The 21,040-nt window shown below is 37.4% G+C and overlaps 1 protein-coding gene across 1 annotated transcript in view; it reads left to right on the top strand.

The window, feature by feature from the left end:
* Positions 1-21,040, top strand: part of RIT2 (Ras like without CAAX 2) — a gene marked incomplete at both ends in the record, with an annotated part of 195,958 nt that overhangs the window by 141,118 nt on the left and 33,800 nt on the right. The window lies entirely within an intron of this gene.

Raw genomic sequence — 21,040 nt, 5'->3', positions numbered from 1 at the left:
TCTTGCAAAATTAAAGGAAAAATAAAAACAAACAAACAAACAAACAAACCAAAAAAAAACCCAAACACTGCAAGCTGTGGTTGCAGAAGTGCTTAACATAGTTAAACCATTTGGCGTGTAAAAACAATTGCTTTTACCTTGCCTGAGTTCTGATCTCCAGGATGTTGTTTGTCTGTGATGCATTTTGTCCTCTGTGTTGAAAATGTTAACAGGTACAGGGGGTATTATTCCTGGGGAGAGACATTGTCATTTGATGATTTTCTGATAAAGTCATATGTCAAGAGGACCATCACGTTCTACTTTTCTGCTATTACCAGGATACTTTCCAGACCATTATCCAATTACAATAACTAGGACAGAGGGACAGCAGAAACCTGCTAAAGCAGAAAGCTTCCCCTATCATTCTTCTGCAGCTAGGCTTATTATATTTAATATGTGGGGAGTGCAGAGGGAAGGATTGATTTTACTTTATAGATGTTCAAGGAGCACACAAGTTCTTATGTCACACATTACAGATATTGCCATATTACAGATAATCCCTTCTCTATGATACTATTTGTAATGATAATAATGGCCATTACATTAAGTCTCTCAATTTAATATATAAATAAGTCATAAATATCTACTACATGTTCCTGATAGCCAAGTTACAGGACAGAAGGGAGAACTGCAGTCCCAGTATAAATGAAGACACTATGAAGTTGCAGAGTCACAGAAGTGCAATGGAAACACACTACAGCAGCCAGTGCTAACAGAGAGCATGAAAGCCATATTGGCTCCTTAGTAAACCCACATCTGGAACTTTACTGTTTATGTACAACCTACCAATTTTTGGAGGATGGTATGTAACATCATCTTAACCCAGCATTGCAAGTCCACATGAATGACAGGCATAACCTCCTTGTATCTCTGAGGAACTGCAAGGGGTCTCAGCTGCCACGCGAATATAACACACACATGCATGAAGTACAGGCTGATGTAAATATAGAGTGGAATATGTAAGAATATATATACATACGTACACATATGCAAATCTAATGTAATTTTAATTAATAAATATAGAGGCTATGCTCTAATCTAATACCAGGGAATGAACAAGGGACTTCAGTGCTGGAAGCATGAACTTCCCCAGTGGGGGACAAACAACATTATCTACATCTCTGGCTGTCATGTCAACTGTGATGCCATGGTTCATGAAAATCTGTTCCTCTGAATCAAGAAAGGCTTTATCTGAAGACTAGACAGGTCCTCTCCATCAGCAGAACTGAGCTAACGCTTTGGAAAAATCTTGCAGGTACTAGAAGCACTGCTTACCTTTGGTACGAGTAGAAAACAAAGAGGAATATTTCCTTAAAGAGTTGCAGATCCTTTGATGAGCTATTTACAGGACATCAAATGTATGTTTCTCTCACACAAACCTTTGTCAATTTTTAACTGGAGAGACGAAATTGAATAGATGAGCAATCTGAAGCTGCTCGTGGGAGTAGTCTTATTGGCTTTGCAGGACTAAGTTCTGTTTTACTAAGTAAAAGTCACAGAACTGGGGTCCATAAAGTGTGGTCAATCCGTTTCAAGAATATGGTTGTTCCAAGGAGAACCACCAGTAATTAGTCATGCAACCCTACCAAGAAAGCACATCATAATCTCCTTAATCAATCCCAAACAAGGGAACAGCATAGGCAGAAAGTTTAATGCCTTTTAATCAAAGGCCACAGTCATCTAAATCTCACGTTATAAAGATACTATCAGTCACCAGCCATACTGCCTGTCAATTGTACAGTGTGGAGGTACAAACAAATCATGCGTAAAGGCTATTAACATATTTATCATTAAATGAGGTCTAAAACCAGATTTATGACTAGACAAAACATTATTCCTTTCAATACAATCCATTAGCTGTGCATAAACATGTTCAAGCAATTTAGATAATGTGGGTAATGGCGGAACAGACTATATCACTACCCTGGGGTAAAATGACTCAGAGATTGGTGTCACTCTGAGCTTCATGTCCAGATGTAAACTGACTATTCATAATAGTTGATTAATCATGGGAAAGCAAAAGGATGGGGGGACAGCATTCAAAGGTGGTGTCATATTCTGAAATCCAAATTCATCCATTCTGACCAAACAGCCCTAAACAATCCTACTGTTTAGTGAAAAATGTGTAGAAAAAGGTAGGAGGAAGAAGGCAACTTTATTTTGCTTTGTTTGGTGTTGTAACATTGTAACTCTTATCCCATAGCACTTATTTGGGCAACTCATCTTGATGAAGTTCTGGGAACCACACTAGTGTGTCAGCACTCACCAACTTGAACAAGGAATACGTTTTTGGTATCACGGAATATGTTTTTGGTATCACTAAAAATCAGAGTATTATGCTTTGAGCATCCAGAGGGATGAGATCTAAAAGCAGTATTAGCAATATAATTGTAATTTGATTTATACTACTCTTTGTGCTTAATATTAGAATAGGTAAAATTCTTCTGAAAAATGAATTTTTGAAGGAATCCAGAAGTTGCTCATTCTCTTGACTTAAAACAGTGTACCTACTTTGAAATAATCTAAACACCTTTCAAGACAGCATACATGAACTGATTTTAGGAAGATCTATCAGACAGATTGCCTTATTTCTATAATAGTTAGTCTGTTGTCTTTCTTTTCGTGGGGAACCACTTCGCAATCCAACTTTAAATTACCAAAATCTTGGTCCTTTTATGTGAATCCTTTTTGATTCTATTTTTGCTTCTGACCAATCACACACTTAGGAGCAGATCCTGCCAGGATCACAAGGAATAGCTAAACATTGCCTGCATAAAAATTCATGTGCTGTCTGTAGAAACCGTGTCCTGGGGATAATTTTCATCAACGTTCTTTGACTGCAGGAGGAGTGTATATGTGTGACGCTGTGGTAAATGTGTTTTATATTATATAGCTGACTGACTGCTGTGTCTCGGTGAATGTAAATTAGACTGCAAAAATTACAAATCAGGAACATTTTCTGAAATATGAAGTACAACTCTGGAGGACTGCTCATGACTGATTTTCTTGCAGTGATCAGGGAATAATACTAAATTATTTTTGGTAGTTGGGTCTTCATCAAGGGCTAGATTCAAGATTCCTTGGATTCAATAAAAAAGTTTCTTCCACCCCTTCATCAAATATTTCGTTGCACTCTGGTTTAGGCCCCTGAAATTGTATATATGCCATCAACAGGAGGTTCAGCATGTCAACAAAAGCTCTCAGGCTTAAGGTCTTGCTTCTCTCTTTTCTTTTGTCCTGGCAAAGAAACAGTATTTTGATTTGATTCTGATCTCAAACAGCTAAGTGGAGAGAGTTCATTTTCACAAGCACTGTGGAAGGTTTGTAGGGGTTCTTCAGGAATGTTGGCAATGCGTATACTGACAAAATGGAATTGCGCTGAATCTGATCATTAAGCAGCCACGTTGTAACCAGATCATTTAACTCAATCGTATAGGAAGGATCTAGAAAAGAACGGTGATGTATTATATCATATAAACTGTTCAAATCCCAAAATTTGATGAATTCTGGTTCGCATATTGGCTTTCCAAAGTCAAAAAGCAATATATTTTTCCCCACTTCTTGGACAATTGTATGCCAGACTGTAATTTTTATTGATCACCATTCTTTTATCACTTTCCATTGAACATTTGTGTCCGTAGTTATGTGTAAGGACTATTGATTGGGTAGTAATTACCCTCTAATGGAGGTCAACTAAGGTCACTGGTACAAACTTGCCCTTCTTGATTTTTGTTAATTTAGTTTATTGGGATTTTTTTTCTTCTCATTTTCAGTTTTGTAATCAATCTCCTTTTTTGTGTGTTTTTACAGGCCATGCAATATTTAAGTTGTTTACATGCTGCGCAGAACCTTCAACTTTATCAGTTGTCTCAGGAATATTTATTTCCACTGTTACCATATTCTGGTCTTGAATAACATGATATACATTTCTCTGGGTAAAATCTAATTGAAAATAATTAGTGTAAAAAAAGTCAACATACTTGGAAAGATTGTTTTTATTTTTTTCCCTTTGGGACACTGGTAGACTGTAACTTAGATTGCGTCTCCTCTTCAGAATGTGCAATGAATTTGCCTTCTTGCAGAAGTGACTAGAGTATGAGTAGGGTCGGAGCATGTTTGAAAACACAGGTCAGAACTTTAATTCTGGTCTTACAGTCACAATAGCTGAGCCAGCACAGGGAGTGGGAGTATTAATTTACTACTGAAATGTGGTTCCACAATGAATTATTGCACTCTGCAAGCAAATAATTTGAGATGAAACTGTGAGATGGGGCTATTGTTTGTTACACTTGTCTGCTATGTCTGAAATTGAATCTCGAGTTGTTCCAATTCACTTTCACAGAACCTAGAGCATCAGGAGTGAGATCCTCACCAAGTTTCTTTGAGATGACACAGCCCCAGAAGTTATGCTAAACTGTAGTATAGTTTATTCAGTCATCAGATTGCAATAAAAGTAGGTTACATTCAAGCAGACAATTTTGGGGACAGCAGAGGTAATCAGGTAGTATTTTGCTTTTTTATAGACTTCTGTGTTTAAGTCAAATTTCATGCCCACATGTACAAAGGACATTTGCATTTCACGGCACATTCATATCTGAAATATTACCCAAAACTGCTTGAATCCCCCTAAACTGCTTTTTTGTCTGTGCGTCAAATATATACTTTTTTTGTTTTCTGAATTTCTTTTTATCTAACTTTATGCTATGAGTATGCATATGAGCTATGAAGCAAATGGAATTCTAATTGTGTCCTTCTCCAGGCGGTTCATAGCAATAATATTAGTGGCTTAATGAGTGACTAAGCAGTTACGACATGTTTGTGGGAACATTGAATCCATCTCTGTAAATTAGGAGGCGCACTTCTAAAATTATCCATTGTAAAAGTTATCTGTTTGCCACATAGAGGAAAATGAAGCATATAATTTTGTCAGTGAGTATACTTTGACCTAAAATGTCATTAGTGATGCAAAATCAAAAAGTTTACAGAAAATCTGTTGAAACATGCTAGACACTTGAATCTTTGCTAGGTGTAAAATGAGTTTCAGAAAGTGTTTCATTCATTTCAGGCTTTACAGACTTCACAACTGTACGCCATACTGCTTCGTCTTTGGAAGTCTGAAATTCCCCATGGTTGTTGTTCACACTGACCTTTACATTGGCTCGTTGTCCATACTTGACATGGGTCAGGCAGACAAAAGCTGCTTTCCTCTTGTCAGTCAAACTGAGTTCTTTCTAATTTGTCCTTTAAGGCCATGTCATGCCTTTTGTGAATCTTTTGGACATGACAAATCATATGAGTATGTGTTTCTTGAGGAAGGCCAAAATGTCGTATTCTCTCATAAAAGCTGTGAAAATCACTTCAGGTATTTACTGCTGCTTCTATGTATAAAACAAAGCAAAACAGATTGTGATGCATTAGAGGTTCATATAGCTCAGTTATTCTAGCTCTAAGTTGAAACTGTGCCATTTGATTTGCCCTATGATTGGCCTGTTTTAAGAGCGTTTTGCCATGAATCTGCTATACATGAGGACCATTTTCCTGATCCCCTGGGAGGGTAGCTATGAGCCAGAGACAGACAGCTGATTTTAGCTAGTAAAGAACAACCAAACTCCTCTTCAAAGAGCACATTAACTTGAAATTTTGCCAACAGCTACATGTTTTCCAGACCAGAACTGAAGTTAACCTTGCTGTTTCCTTTAGTTTCCTACCTTGCTGTTTCCTGAAGTTAACCTTTTGTTTGCCTTAGTTGATGAGGACTGGGTCAGAGACCAGTTACGCAACCTGGACATCCATAAATCCATGGGTCCAGATGGGATGCACCCGCGGGTGCTGATGGGTCCAGATGGGATGCACCCGCGGGTGCTGAAGGAGCTGTCTGAAGTCATTGCTGGACCACTCTCCACCATCTTTACCAAGTCTTGGGAAACGGGCGAGGTGCCTGAGGACTGGAGGAAAGCAAATGTCACTCCAGTCTTCAAAAAGGGCAAGAAGGAGGACCCGGGTAACTATAGCCTCACCTCCATCCCTGGGAAACTGATGGAACAGCTTATCCTTGGTGCCCTCTCAAGGCATATCAAGGATAAGAGGATTATTAGGGGCAGTCAGCATGGCTTTTCCAAGGGGAGTCATGCTTGACCAACCTCATAGCCTTTTATGAGGAAATAATGAGGTGGATGGATGATGGCAGAGCGGTAGATGTGGTCTACCTTGACTTCAGTAAAGCATTTGACATGGTCTCCCACAACATCCTCATGGCTAAACTGAGGAAATGTGGACTGGATGATCGGATAATTGGGTGGACTGAAAACTGGCTGAAGGAGAGAAGCCAGAGAGTCGTAGTCAATGGGGCAGAGTCCAGTTGGAGGCCGGTAACCAGTGGAGTGCCTCAAGGGTCGGTACTGGGGCCCATATTATTCAATATATTCATCAATGATTTAGATGAGGGAATTAAGTGTACTATCAGCAAGTTTGCTGATGACACTAAGCTAGGAGGAGTGGCTGACACGCCAGAGGGCTGTGCTGCCATCCAGAGAGACTTGGACAGGCTGGAGATTTGGGCAGGGAATAACTTAATGAAATACAACAAGGGAAAGTGTAGGGTCCTACATCTGGGCAGAAACAACCCCCGGTTCCAGTGTAGGATGGGGAGCTACCTGTTAGAGAGCAGTGTAGAGGAAAGGGACCTGGGGGTCCTGGTGGACAGCAGGATGACCATGAGCCAGCACTGTGCCCTTGTGGCCAAGAAGGCCAATGGCATCCTGGGCTGTATTAGAAGGGGGGTGGTTAGCAGATCGAGAGAGGTCCTCCTTCCCCTCTACTCTGCCCTGGTGAGACCGCATCTGGAATATTGTGTCCAGTTCTGGGCCCCTCAGTTCAAGAAGGACAGAGAGCTGCTGGAGAGAGTCCAGCGTAGGGCAACTAAGATGATTAAGGGAGTGGAGCATCTCCCTTATGAGGAAAGACTGAGGGAGCTGGGTCTCTTTAGTTTGGAGAAGAGGAGACTGAGGGGTGATCTTATTAGCGTTTATAAATATATAAAGGGGGAATGTCATGAGGATGGAGCCAGGCTCTTCTCAGTAGCGACCAGTGATAGGACAAGGGGTAATGGATTCAAGCTGGAACACAAGAGGTTCCACTTAAATTTGAGAAGAAACTTCTTCTCAGTGAGGGTGACAGAGCACTGGAACAGGCTGCCCAGGGAGGTTGTGGAGTCTCCTTCTCTGGAGACATTCAAAACTTGCCTGGACGCCTTCCTGTGCAACCTCATCTAGGTGTTCCTGCTCCGACAGGGGGATTGGACTAGATGATCTTTTGAGGTCCCTTCCAATCCCTAGCATACTGTGATACTGTGTGATACTGTTTCAATCTAAAAACAGAATTAGTGTATAAGTGTCTTCATTAGTTGTCTGAATATGCGTTGTCTGCTGTTATCTAAGACTCCTGTGAAAACAAAGCAAACATCCCTATGGGATATTTTGCTGAAAATAAGCTGATTTCTGGTGTTAAATACATGGACCAGAGGTAACTCATTGTTCAGTGCGGTGTGATAGAATCACACTTTTCCATTTTGCCCAATAGTCAGATGTTGATACTTAAGTTTCATTTCTGGACATGAGGAGCTCTAATGAAAGTGATAATATTAGTCCTCAAAAGAAAAAAGAAAAGCAGAAATGTTAGAAACTTAAGTAAAAAAAAGTAGAAAGAGGGCAAAGATGAATAAGTGCATGTTAACAGGGCTACTCAAGAGAAGAAATGTCTTTTATAAAATAAAACAGATTTTATTACACTGAAAATGTCTTCCAGTTATTATGCTTATATATGATGTCAGATGACATTCTGGCTGTAACAGTTTTTGAAAGGAGCTGAGAATCAGCCAATGTGGCTGAGGTCAGCAGTTAGTAACTTCTCTTAGTATTAGGACTGAGCTACAAAGTGGAATGTGTCTCAGCTCTCTAAGTGGTTTCGAAAAAATCAGTCTATGACGGTGGCCAGCTCTTTGGACATTTAAAAAATGCAGTTTTACAGCATTGTCTTTCATTATTTAAATTATCTTACACTTCTGTCATACCAAGAAAGCAATTTTACAATCTTCCATGTCGGATTCATCACACTAAACTTAAGAAGGTTAAAAATGAGTGTCTAAACAAATTTGTTGTTTGCACACCCTTTCTGTCATAAATAGAAATAAACACATTCAGAGAGCAATCCAATCATTCTAAAAGAATAAATTCAAGGCAGGTGGTACACATGGCCCATGGATATCTACTTCTTCTCTTGAGTACAAAAGGAAGCTAGAGAACAAGTCGAGAATTGGTTCCTAACTTCCAGGTGGCTAGATTTAGAAGACACTATTCAATTTGTGATATATTTTTAAAATATTCACCCCCTTTCACCTCTGTTTTTTCCCACCTGAACTGATTCAGCCACCTTGTCATGTTGTCTCTTATTGAAGGTGTGAAATGGAACCTTGTTCCTTTTAGGATTTTCTCTCAGACTATCATGATCACACTTCCAAAAATCTAGATTTTGCTTAGGAATGGTATCTATTCAGCCTTAACTGTGAGTTTCACTCAGTTAAGTGCTAAAGCATCTGATAACTCCTATTTAGCCAAAACTACCATTGATTTCAAGCACTTTCAAAAATGAAGCATCAGATCCTATATTGGGTCCACTAAGTTCTGCTCAGCTGAAAGACATACTGCATTTTCCCTGGTCTCTCTCTATAATTCTTCTTCTAGTTGCATTTACTGATGGAATAAGGACAGCTAGAGGACTCTTACCTGACTAGCTCATTCAGCAATATTAAGTGAACTTTGTTTTATGTTCAGACGGTTTAGCAATGATGCCTTTTATATGACTAATTTATGTCAAACATGTCAAGAGTGTTTTTTCAGATATACTGCATCCAATATGGCATCAGCTAGCTGTCGTTCAATACACAGCTGCATACCTAAATGAGTAAAGTATTAAATATATCTATCAGGCCTGAGGCATTCCTACTAAGAAAATCCACTAGAAGTTAAGACATGGCAGCACCCCAAAGTACAAAGTGGATTTTCCTGAGAACTTGTTGTAATTTCAACATCCCTTATTGTAATTTTATTTTATGGTACAATAACATATATTTTTTCTCCCATTCAGGTAGGGAGGACACAAAACCTAGTGAGAATTTGTAACCTATCATGAAAACAACTTCTGCCGGTTTATAAGACAACAGTCACATGGCATTTGTAATGTTGTGATCAGTGTCATGAAGTCCACTGTTGTATCCCAATAAGGTGTTATGCCTCAGTTGTGAATTATTTCACTTGGACCATGGCTGGTATTTTAGCCATGGTTAATATTTACAAGAACACTGAAGTGACCTAAATGCTTAAGCACCATTTGTAAAAAAATGTCTCACGTCAAGATTCAGGCTCCCAGCTGAGAGGTTTTTTATTTTTTTTCAATGGAATGTAGGTATTTAAAAGTATCTAAAAACACATATGCAAGCTTAAAGATATTTTTAAAAATATCTGATCATGTTAGGTGCTTAATTCACACTGAGGTGCCTATCTCCTCCTCATCCACAGTGGAAGGATCATTTCCATAATACTTAGGGAACAGAGACAGGGGACAAAGAATAAGTTTATTCCTTTTTAGCTATTCCAGTGCCTTCATAAAACACTAGAGGACTTTACTGTCAGTGTAGTCCTAGGTACCAAAACATGTAATAAAACTGTGCCATTGAAAACAGCCTGAGGAATACTAGGTCAGTTTGTAGTGCAACGCCTCTGAGACTTCCCTGAAGTCTGAAGTACCACATCATTCTCCAAAATTGTCTGGTTTTCTAGCTACTTCTGTATTGAACCCAAGTTGGGTAACTTCAACACTGGCTTCAAATTATGCCTCTGCTACTTTTCTCTTTGGGTCAGTGTATTCAATAAATATAACATTAAAATAAGCTGCTCTTCAAAACTGAATAAAATATTTCACTTCAGTGTGGCTTTGGCTGTTACAATATTAAACAGAATACATAAATGTACATTATGTATTATGCACTGTCATGACTCCTCAGGGTTGGAAAGGTTTCAGGCGCAAAAGGATTAAAATAAGATAGGCATTATCATGTATTTGTGAGCCATGATGGGTATTATTGATTCTAATTACCTATCTTAGATGCAGACACTAAATTAGAAACCTGATATCCTGAAACTGGTAATTTTTCATCTTAGTGTACTAGGGAAAAATAAATACTTTTGGGGAGAATTCCAACTCTCTTTTGAAGCAGTTTCCGTATCCTATTAAGCATTTTTATTAACCTGCCATAGAACCAAGAGTAACCAACAGACTTAAAAAAATAAGAGGAGTTCAAAAATTTCTGTGTACTTTGCTTACACTCTTGGTCAATTTTTCTAATTCCAATGAAAGGTTAGTCTTGTTTGCTTTGCTTTAGGAAATGGCATAAAAGTAGTAAAACTGTTAAGAAAACGTTGTTTCCTTAAATGCTGGAAATTCTTTGACAGTAGGAGAAAGGGAGAATGGTCTTTGAATATTTTGGCCCAATTCTTCATTTGGCTTTGGGACTTTGTATTCGTTCTGTATATTTTTTACAAAATTCCACAAGATTGTTACTTAGGCTGATAAGCATTTAAAATCAGTCTCTATAGACAGAGAAACATACAAGAGAGAAAATACAGCAAGGCTTGAAAACCAGTCAGAGTATTTTACTGGTCCCATAATTTCAGTTCTAGGGATGCCAGTCTGGCTGCTGTCAGCAATAACATTTAAAGTAAATACAGACTAAGAAATTTAGTATGATCCCTGAAACCCAAAGCTTGATTAGAAATACTATCGTCTCCTCTCCCTTCCCTATTCCATTAAAACATATCTGGAAAAGGGCAGGGGAAAGAGTCTGGGTAAAAAACTGAAAAGTTTTGGCAAAAAAAATAAAAGACAAAATATTTCCACTTTTAAGTCATACATAATACTTGTTGGATGGTAAAGGATATTTCACACTTGTTGGAGGAGGCGGTTCATGCTACATATCCCATCACGACATTCACTGAGAAACAGTAGGAATTATTTTTTTTATGTTTCTATAGCATAAAGCAAGTAGAGCTCACTTATTTATTTCCCTGATAGCAAAAAGACTCATATGAGGAATAGACTAGAAATGTTTCAAACTAGTCTATGACTCTGCTATTCAACGTAGAGAACTTGATTTGGTAAGTGCATAAGTAGGAACGGTAAAACAATTCAATATTGTTGTAGATGAGCAGCATATTGCAACCCCTGAAAGCAAAGAAGAAATGGGAAAGACGTTATGATTTAGATGTGTTACGGAACTTCCTAGGGCTACTACTGGATAAATGCTACTCGTACATCAACCCTTGCTTTTGGGTGTATATGAAGTCAAAACAACAAGCTACTGAAAGCTGAATTCATGAGGAGAAATCCTAGCCCCACTGAAGTCAGTGAGAAATATCCCACTGGCTTAAATTGAACCTATATTTCACACCTGGCATTTGCACAGTGTGATGAGAAGTCTCTGTTCCAAATATTTCATGGGCTTAAAATAGCACAAACAGCCTAGCAAAACAAGGTGCACCTTATTCATAAAAATGGCAACATTCTGGTTATGTGATGAACTTCAGGATTTTTTTCTTTACATTTTCCTGTGCACCTTTCTCGCTTGTTAAAAAAATACGAAAGATTTAGAGTGGTGTTAGCAAGAGGTTAGCCTCAGAAAGTAATTTAGTATGAATATCATTATTAAAATCCCACTGCTTGAAATGATATTTTTTTCAGATTAATAAATCTGCTGAGATATAAAATTATCTGATTTATAACTATATATTAGTAGATCTGAAATGTCAGTTATTATCTCCCTGTTTAATGCTCAGATTGTTATATAATTTTATGCAGCTTCTAGAATAAGTCCAAAAGGAAGACAAATAAGAATTTTCTGGCCACCATTTCAATTAGATTTCCAGACCAGAGAATAACACTCAAGGTTACATTTTCACTGATTAACATAATCTGAAATAAGATATCATAGTCTTAGTAATTGGCATGGTAAATAGTTTCATTTACAAGAGTCATTTCCTGTTTAATGGAAACCCAGGAACTGGATAAATTGGAAATAATTTACAATACAAAGACTTTGTTTCAGCAGGAGTTTCATTGTGGTATAAGTTCTGTTAATAAATAAACTGAAAAGAACATATTGTCCAAAAAAGAACACAAAGATACTAATCTTAAAGGTTGTACATTAAGTAAAAATGCTTTGTGGATAACGACAAAATCTTGACCTGATGCTGGGCAGTGAGAACAAAATCACTGGCACCGCATTTTTTTGTTAGTGATGGATTATGGGGTTCGTAATTACTGGAGATTCAGTCCTCTTCATACAGCATGAAAATAAGGAACCTTCTTCTTATTGCTAGAGGTCCCTTGACACTGAGAATAAGCAGAAAAAACTCTGCTGTGCTGCTTAATTCATAATTTACAAAAATTGGCAACTGACTTCATTGGAGCCCTGAATTTATCCTATTCTTCACATAACCCTTTCTTTTAGACCTCATTTCCTTTAGTGAAAATTTTCTCATTCAGTACCTGTCCTGCTTTGCTCTGAAATATAGTGCACTGGGAATACAGCCCTTCTGTAGAAAATGCATTAATTCCTGACAGGATTTCTGTGTGTAAATTTATTAGATAAGCAGAAAGTTATTCTACAAACCATAACAGTGTTCTTTGTTGAAAACTGTTTTCTGCCATCCCAACAACACTGGAGTTTCTACATCCGGTTCAAGAGAAATAACACAGAAGATACACCCTTCCACCCTAAACCATTCTGCGATTCTATGATTCTTTATCCCACAGTCCATGAAGACTCAGGGCATTCCCTGTGGGAAAACATCCCAAAACGTGATTTTTAAGACCCTTCCCACCCCACGTACACACAAAGAAATGAAGTTACCTTTAAGTATGGATTTTAGTTTTGAAGAAAAAGCAAAAGAAAAAGCACAACACAGGGAATCACAAAATGAGCCTTAGGGCCTATTTCTGGAAGAAAAGCGCAAATATACGTACTGCTTTTGCAGTTAGCAAAATCAGCTGAGGAGCTAGCAGGAAATCACATTTAGTTGAGATGCCATCATCTGGCAATGACTGATCTAAAAAGCCTAGCTCTCCCTTTACCTTGTGTCAGTTGCTTTTTTTGGTAGTTACATGATATTAGCACAGTTAGGAAAACATAAATCTCAGCATTGGGTGTTATAAACCTCCCTCACTCCCTGCGCATACTCTAGAGTCAAACCAGGTAGAAACTTTTCTGTAGCTGTTAAGCTCAGTGATAACAGCTAATTTTGCTCCTAATTCAGGCTCCATTTTAGATCATTGAGCTATCAGACAGAGGATCCACTGGTTTGGGGTTCAGGATCAACGTCAAGTATTTCGTTGGAAACGTTCTGCCCATGTGTAGTTCATTTTACATCTTCAGTAATAACACCAGTGAAAAACTCTCTTCCAGTCACTTCTCCCCCTAGTTTCGCAGGTATGGAGAGAGCTATTTTTTGTTCTATTTATATTACGTCCTTTTTATATTAATGTTCTGCTGGGCTCCAAGATCACTCACACATGTTTTCTCTTGCCTCCCAGAATATTGTTGTTCTGTCTGCAGCAGGCACAGGGTGGCACAGCTGAACCCCCAAGTCTCAGACTTGTAGGATTTTCTCATGTACTGAAAGGGTTCTGTTTTTAGCTCACTTCACTGCAGTCTGTCAAAAAATGTTTAAATTCTTCTTTTGAATGTCTAGTATCTAAAAAAAAATAAAAATTGACTAAGACAAAAAAAAAAAAACACCCTCATAATTTTCACTCCTTCATTCTCACATGTGACAGTCTTCAAAATACCCAAGACTTCTCCCCACATAAGGATGCTGCTTACTAGAGAAAGAGCAGCATTTAGAACTGTTAAAGAAAAACTAAAAAAAAAGGAAAAAAAAATTCTACTTGTTATCCCAGGACTAGATCATTAGGAGCACATCCGGAAAATGCACAAGAAAACCAGTTATGTTATGATTTCACCTGGTTTTTCTATGCAGCAAAAGTTGTGTCTTTTGGGTAAAGCATTTCCACTTCTCAGCAGAGATCTAAAATCACTTCTAGCAAAATCAGAAGCAATATTAAATGGGTACTAATATTGCAATTGGACAACAGGCTCCTGTTAATCTTCCCTAAAAAGCAGATGAAACATAATTCCTCACATAAAGCTAATTCTGTGGTTTCCTGGTTCCTGTGGGCTATACTAGCAGATGGTATCAGCAGCATCCCTTCAGCTTTGGCTAAGAGTCAGCTTTTCATTTCAATTTGTCTCTTTTTAATTTCAACCATGGGCACTATATACAGTAACTGCTCAAGTTAGTCAAATAATTATTGCAAAATACCATTTGTCCTGAAATGTAATGTCTACCTACTGAACAACAATTTGCAGATAACATTTTTTTTTCTCTGCAGCCAGATACAGCGACAATTCAAATGAACCGTCTTCATAAGCTTCCCAAAGCAAATCCGTGCTGTGTCGCAGAGTGTTTATCCCTTCTAACACTTTGAGTCTGTTTTGCTGTGATATCTTTCAATTGTTTTTCCACATTAGTCATAGGCCCAAATGGCAATGCAAAGATCCTTAGATCCTCATCTGAGCGTGGAACTGAGGAAGAAAAGTTCAGAGCTATCATCGTATCTCCCTATCGATAGGGATGATTCTCCAGATGTGTGACTCCTTCCAATATCTTAACGTCCCACATCCTGGGCCCTATTTTTCTCAACCATTGAGACCAATCTGCCTGTCCTCAAAAGCTGACGCCATACCTCTGTCAATGTTGGTGGTGACTCTGCCGGGCATATTCTCTTTCTTAGCTTGCTCGCCATTGAAGAAGGGCAAGCAGAGAAGTTAAAATTAATGGAGTGATTTTTTCCTGGGCAGGTTTGCTTTCTTCATACAAAATAAGGATCACTGTCATTATCCACTCTCTGCTTTTTATGGATGACGGGAGAGAGGATCAGACAAGTAGGGATGACAGTGGAGATTACCTTTCTTGACTGCTATCTGGAGAACCCCATTCTCTGGATCGCCACAAGGGGTAGGGATGTAATGCTACAAGAAGACTGATTGTATTCCAGTACAGGTATTGTTAAAATGAAGTCAAGTATTCTCAGTAAAAATTTAGAAGGTCTAGCTGGGGAAGTATTACTGATTTCTACAAGTTTGCACAGAAAGATGGGCAGAATTAAGACTGCATGGAAAAATTGATACAACATATATAATTATAAACAAAAGTGAACACATGAGAATAAGCATTTTATTAGTGTTAATTTTTTACATGAGGATGTTCTTTGTTAAATTATTTGTATTACATAAAATCAAATATAATTCATGGTCAAAGACTGTGAGAAAGGGGACCTTAAATCTAGCGGGATACATGAATATGAGCTAGAACTTAAGGATAACAATTTGTACCTTTTAATTTGTTTTATTGATCTTGAGATCCTTAACCTTATTCTGCACTAATTGCATCCAGTCTCATTTTTTATTTGTATTCTTACTGATAGGATTGCAATCTGTTATAGTTATTTTTTAAATTATTTTTATCTGCAAATAATGACTGTTTTTAGCAAGTGAAAAGGCCCATTATTCAAATAGCAGAGCCATACTTTGCTGTAGAGGAAAAAAATTCATTTTAGATGAAAAACTTTTACTATTTTTCATCAGGACAGTATAGTACAATTCTGCCTCTAGGCTTGTGATAAACAGAGAGCCATGCAAACCTTTTGTCCTCAAATTATGAAGAGTATATATTATCTCAGTCATTTTAAATTGCATTAAATTGTCCAGTGAGATTAAAATAACAGCGTTTTCTTCCCAAAGTAACAGCACGAATTTAGTTCTGTGTGACTGTCTTTGTACACATTCCCCAGGGTACCTCTTAGGATCTTTTAGGAAATAGAGGATTGGTGCTCAGAAAAAAAATCCTACAACTTTCTTTTATTAATTTTAAAGTTATTAGAAATGTAGCTCTGCCTTCGTCTTGATGACATTCATCAAATATTTACCAAATGTGTCCTTCCACATCGTCTTAGCGTGTAACTGATGAAACATTAAAAAGCTGTCAACAGTGGCATATTTATAAGTTTGACTGCAAAATCATTACATTGCCTATAAGCGTCGCCACCATGCACTAAACCATTCATACACAGGAAAAAAAAAAAGGAGAGAAGGTCCCTCTGGTATTTTCTGGACGGGTATTCTGAGTTGTTAAATTAAAAGTCTGATTTCACAAGTGCCAGGTCTCCTCTCACCCCCTGAAGTACGGAGGTGATGCTGGGGAATACTGGATGGGAGGGGTGGTTGCGTTATATGATTCCTGACATTTGCTTTAGTACTTTAATGATCAGGGGCGGATGAAATGATCTCCTTAATATTAAGTCAAATATCCCAATACTTAACCGTCTCCTTAATATTAAGGAATATAATTAGTATCTCCTCAATATTAGGCAGTGTTTATCTGCTTTGCTGAATCAGAACTATAGCTGTTATCTGTGCACCTATTAGGAGGATAAGGAAGGAGAACTGCATTGGTCAGCAGGAGAGGCGGTGGGCAGTGATCAGCTGTGGTGATGGATGATCAGTTTAAAGCAAGCAGCGAGATAAGAATAAAAAGAGTTAATAAGTATGAGGATGCAACTGAGAAAAAGAAAGACTCAACGGCAAGAATAAAGTTCCTAGCAGTAAAGTCTATTAGTATATGAAATTATCTGCTGCAGGACATGATAGATATTCTATTTTTTGACTCACTGCACACTAGATGGGATAAGGCATTCATAAAGAGACAATAGAAGAAAAAAAAAAAAAAATCCTGTCCTTGTAAGCAGAAAGACAACAAAATAACCTTAACAAGGCTTTCCGATTTTGTAATTTCCTTGGTACTGTTTACATGACTTAGTGGCAGATAGTGGAGAGCAGTCTGTCTGTCTGAGATTTTTAATAGGTTGTTTTAATAAGCTTTTCTTGTGATTTGTGTTTCTGATACGAACAGCAATTACCCAGCCAAGTAATGAGACTCTAATGAACATGTCTTTCCTAGATTACTTCAGAAGTTCATCAGAGAAGCCTGATAGCATTGTAAAACTAAAATCTGTTTATTTTTTTCCCCTGTGAAGACATATCTGATTGTTCTACTAAGTACTTTCTACACGAGTAATTTAGAGCTGAAAAATAAAAATATATAGGGGTATGTGTATGAATATGAAATATACATTCTTTTTAATTAACAATATTATTATAATATGATATAGGAAAAAAATGTTTCTGCATAGAGTATGATAAAATATGTACATCAATATATTTGTTTTCACCACAGGTTTCACATCAAAGTGTATCTCTCCTGTGTACAGGAGGTGGTTTTCTTTAACAGAAAAAAAAGATGAAAGTGAAGAGGGGGATATTCCTTCCAAGATGAAGGAACTCCTCCTTATTACAAAATTCAGCAAATACAACTCATAGTTGCATTTTTCTGGGATTACGTCTATATAACAGACAGTGTGAAAAAACAGCAGCTTCCCTTGGAATCCTTTGAATCCTGAATGTGCTTTTTACATACGTATGTCTGGCACGGTTTGGCTGCTGAGGAACGTTCAGACAGAAGCCCAATAGACTGGTCTTCTGGGAGTCCTCTATGGTTTCATGATCAGGAATTACAGGAGATGTCAATTTGAACCCCTAAAGTTGAGGAGACTTTGGAAGCCTCATCCTAAATGTTAGCTTTTGAATGTAAATTTGAAAATGACAAAGTTAGGTGGAATAGTAATTAAGACTGAAAGCAAGGCGTGGATATTTTTATTCTAGATGTATTGGGAAACAGCCTTATTCAGGTATCGTGAATTTGGCACCAAAATGCAAAACTGTGGAAGATCTACGTGCAAAGAGGATCTGAGTGGGAACTACTCTGGAAAAGAATTTCTGAAAAGAAATAAATAATTAGAGGACATAAACAAGGCTATGAACCTCATCTCTATGCAGCACCATAAAGGACGGGTGCTATACAATAAAGAGGAAAAATTGGGGTGATGATATACCTCTGCTTGCAATAGGTATGAGCAATAACTCTGACTCATTAGAGTACATATCAAAATTTCTATACAGAGAAATGTTGCAAATAATGTGCCGTATAACTTAGAGGGATAAAAGGCTGGGGTGAATTTTTAAAGTAGTTTACTGGCAAAAAAAGGACGGCGTTACACATCCAGTTCTTGAACTGGTTTGGACATTTGTCTTAGGATGGGATGAAACACATCCTTGAAGGGCTTATTTCTCTCTCTCAATATATAGGAAGTCTTGTGGGATTAATTCTGATGTTGAGGTGTCCATTAAAGAGGTTAACATTTGATCAGAAGAATCCCACTACAAGCAAAAGTTCATGAATGATTTGACTCAAAAATTTTCATGGTAACAAGTGTTAATTTAAGCTATAAGAAAAGAGTTTCTTTTATAGGGCAATTAATATATGGTTTGGGTCTGCAGCAATCTCATGACTTCAACTGCTTAGGGTTGACCTTTAGTCGTGCAACAAAATAATACTGTGAATTGCTTTACTGGGATAAAATTAAAAAGAAATTTCAATCATTTTGATAAGGTTTTATCTTTTGCAGATGATTTATTAATTTACTTATTTTCTTCTTTTAGTATGTCATTTTCTCACACAACGTGTCCTATAAAGAGGGAGAGAAAATAGAACAGAGAAAGTTGATGCTATTAATTTGAAGTATTTTTTTTCTTTATCATATCTACATGTTTCCCAAACAGACTTTCTTTATATCAATTTTTTTGATAACAATGTCGTCAGAATTTAACATCATTTCAGTCACATGAGCTGCTCATGCTAAATGACGGTCTGATCTCCAGGTGGACGCATTCCAGGTTTAGGAATTAGAATTCCTGTTTTAGGCTTTAAAGCTTTTAAGATGATGACTGTTAATGTTGGCTATGCTTTTAATGCTAAAAAGGAAACAAAACAGAAGTTCAAACCCCAGGAATTTTAAGGTCTGTTTTCCTACAGGTATTCAAAAGAAACGTAGAAAAACAGGTGCTGTTAATTATCCTGACACTCCTCAAATAAAAATCACTCTCAAATGAGATTCTGTGTAAAAAATATTGTCAGTCAAGCTGCTTTGACTAAGGAGAAATATGAATAGCAACAGCAAAACCTCCCTTTATCCCAGAGAGAGACCTGGGAACAAGATTCTTAGCCCAAGGGCCCCAAAACTTTTCCTCCTAGAACTCAGTTTCTTTACTGTGAGTTAGAAATTACACTCCTTGAATTCAAAGTATGTAATTGCTGAGATAAACAATTCAGGAACAAACCTTACCTTGCAAACTGATGGCTGCAGATTGCTGGTGTACAATGACAAATTATGACTCTACTCAGGATGTGTTTGCAAGCAGAGAAACAGAGGAAGGGCTACGTGCATCAAACACCTAAATCGCGTTGAATAATGTAAGTGGTTGTAGTCAATAGTAAGTAGAAAACATTAGGAAAAGTAGCCAGTGGTTTCACAGAGTGAAAAGAATGGGACAATATAAAAGAAAGAAAGTCTGTAAGGTTTGGGAGTGTATGTGCAGAGAGAAAAAAAATGAAGTATTTGCAGAAGAACAACAACAACAACAAAAAAACAGCAGGAAAGATACAACATAGGTGATGGAAGGATGGTAACAACTATAAATTTTAATGAGAAGTTACTTGGGCTGTATCTTCACTGCTTTAAAGTGGTGATCACTGGAATTGCATATACCCAAGCGTCTGAGTCCCGCAAATGGAGCTTATTAGCAGGTTATTGTGGTGCCAATAAATTAAATCTTGCAACAAAAGGAAGTGCAAGTGCACGTTTGGACTTGAAATTTCTTGAAAAACTCTTGGAACCGGATCACATGTGTTAGTAGCCTCCCTCACCAAGCATCTCCACCCACGATCATACCACCTCGAACGTCACCATAGCACCAGACCAACCAGTGATATCAGCAATTTAAAACTCTAAGGTGAACAAAAAATATAGAGGGAGGGAAATCACAAGAAAAAATATGGGCTTAACAAGTAAATATTTACATCTTTGCATACATGCTTTATTGATCAAAACATATTTTGATCTTTTTTTTTTTTTTTTTTTTATAAAAGGGAAACATGTTCTTCTCTTCTGACTTATTCTATTTGACAACTAAATATACTTTTCAGGGAGTTCTAAAAATAGTTGACAGACTTTTAGTTATCTTTTTCTTATATTACTCTCTCATATGGTACCAGGCACTTTATAAGTACTTAAAAATATTAAAAAATGGTAATTTTACAAAATGAGACTTGAAACAATTCTTGTAAGATCCTGACAGTTTTGCTTTGCTTCATGGAAAACAAATGACAAGAAAAGTGGTGTTGCTAGTGAACAGTGCTGCAGAGAGCTGAGCTAATGTAAATCCCTCATTTATGTAAAATAAAAGGTGAAGAGAGATTTAGTGAGTGAACTCAAAAGTCATACATAAGGGAAAACAGGTTTCAGAATTGACCTGAGCCTGATAAATTGTGGCATTGTTCCCAAAATGCACATAATGAAATGGATTGTCTAAAAGAAAAGCAATAACAAAGATATTCATATTGAATAAACTTTCTGTGTCCATCTCAGTATTTTTCCACTCAATGATGACAATGAAAAGAACAGGAAAGCTTATGCAGTACACCTTTGAAAAAATCAGTGTCTTTTGGATGCTTAGTACAACATTTTCTTAATCTCATTTCTTCACTTTCTCTTTCGTTCCTTGGGGTAGCACTTTGTAAATTCTCAAAGGAATTGGCCATTTGTTTACTTAGTGTGTGCAGTGGCCTGCACAGGGTAGGCAAATTGTGCAGATAGACGTCACTCTTAATTGTTATGTTATACATTGTCAACAATCATAGCCATGTGAAAGCTTTGAAAC

The sequence above is a fragment of the Vanellus vanellus genome, assembly GCF_965231255.1.
Source record: "Vanellus vanellus genome assembly, chromosome: Z".
NCBI lineage: Eukaryota > Metazoa > Chordata > Aves > Charadriiformes > Charadriidae > Vanellus > Vanellus vanellus.
Note: the sequence above shows the minus strand (reverse complement) of the source record. Positions and strands in the feature narration are given on the sequence as shown.